Source organism: Anabrus simplex, chromosome 3 (assembly GCF_040414725.1).
Source record: "Anabrus simplex isolate iqAnaSimp1 chromosome 3, ASM4041472v1, whole genome shotgun sequence".
Lineage (NCBI taxonomy): Eukaryota > Metazoa > Arthropoda > Insecta > Orthoptera > Tettigoniidae > Anabrus > Anabrus simplex.
The window spans coordinates 343578409-343579946 of record NC_090267.1 but is presented as its reverse complement, the minus strand read 5'-3'; the positions used below and the strand labels follow the sequence as shown (position 1 = coordinate 343579946).

At 46.2% G+C, this 1538-nt stretch overlaps 1 non-coding gene across 1 annotated transcript; it reads right to left on the bottom strand.

Annotated features, from left to right (window-relative positions):
* Positions 1-786: 786 nt before the first annotated feature.
* Positions 787-905, bottom strand: LOC136867514 (5S ribosomal RNA). The gene has a single exon (XR_010859712.2). It is a non-coding gene; the product is annotated as a 5S ribosomal RNA (ribosomal RNA).
* Positions 906-1538: the final 633 nt, after the last annotated feature.

Here is a 1538-nt window from a genome sequence, read left to right as displayed (position 1 = left end):
GCCGAACCCGTCCTGGGATATCCCGGCACTAAAAGCCATAAGACATTTCATTTCCTGTCTCATCGTCGCCATAAGTCCTATCTGTGTTGGTGCGACGTAAAGCAACTAGCATAAAAGAAAAAGAAAGCTATCAATAAATACTCATATCTCTATGTATGTCCAACTCTTGTCCCGTTTGTCTAGTCAGATGAATCTTCGTAGAGAGTTTCTACGACCGGGTGCCCTTCCTGACGTGGACCTCACCAGAGGGGTTAATGAGATGAAATAAATGACGTGATATATGCGAGTGGAAAGGGAGAGGGTGAAACTCGGTGCGGGCCCATAGCTATTGCTGTCGAATAGCACCATGCTCAGGGCTTAAAGTGCCCATCTGAATCGCCACCAAAAAATCTAAATGCTCTCATAAGTACGCGGAGAGGTTTGGGATTGAATCTAGGCTTTTGACATGCGATCTAAAACCAAACCAAACCCCATGGCACTACAGCCCTTGAAGGCCCTTGGCCTACCTAGCGACCGCTGCTCAGCCCGAAGGCCTGCAGATTACGAGGTGTCGTGTGGTCAGTACGACGATTCCTCTCGGCCGGCCGTTATTCTTGGCTTTCTAGACCGGGGCCGCTATCTCACCATCAGATAGCTCCTCAATTCTAATCACATAGGCTGAGTGGACTTCGAACCAGCCCTCAGGTCCAGGTAAAACCCCTGACCTGGCCGGGCATCGAACCCGGGCCCTCCGAGTAAGAGGCAGGCACGCTGCCCCTACACCACGGGGCCGACAAAAGGGAATTGAGCCAACGGCATGTGGTGTTCCCAAGCGGTCACCCATCCAAGTACTGATCACGCCCAATGTTGCTTAATTGCGGTGGTCGGACGAGAACCGGTGTATTCAACATGGTATGGCGGTTGGCGACACGCGATCTAGTTATTAGAAATTGTATACTACCACCTCCACTACCCTGCCGGCCAACATTCTGATAGTGATTTTTTGCGACCAACGGGAGTCGAAACCATCTGACTATGGTGTCAGAACCATTCAGACTTCACTCTTTAACGATCATGGCTATCAGGCGGGCACCCAAATCTCTATACCAGCATCATAAAAGTAATAAAACTGAAGTTTGCAACTAAATAAAGACGCAAAATTAGATTCAAATTTTAAATAACTGAGTTGGTAACACTGCTCATGGTGAACGGAAGGGACTTGTATTCACAAAGTGGGCAAATATCGACTCTGCTATAAGTAACATTCTAGGAATATTGTGTAAATTAGGTGCAGGGGATAAAGCATGTCTGGGGTACAGCGAACTTCCAGCCTCTCAATGAACTTACCTATTGATAACCAAATCAGATTTCCTCATTATAACGTCAGCGCATGACTAACACAAGAGTTGCTGAACATCAAAGACATATCATACTTTCCGATATTGTTCAAAATAGGCTTGTATCAAAAATATGCCTTCGCAGGAGAAAACACATACGATAACTCTATACCACACGATTCCAATTATATGCAATTGTTATAATGCAATATGTAACATGCA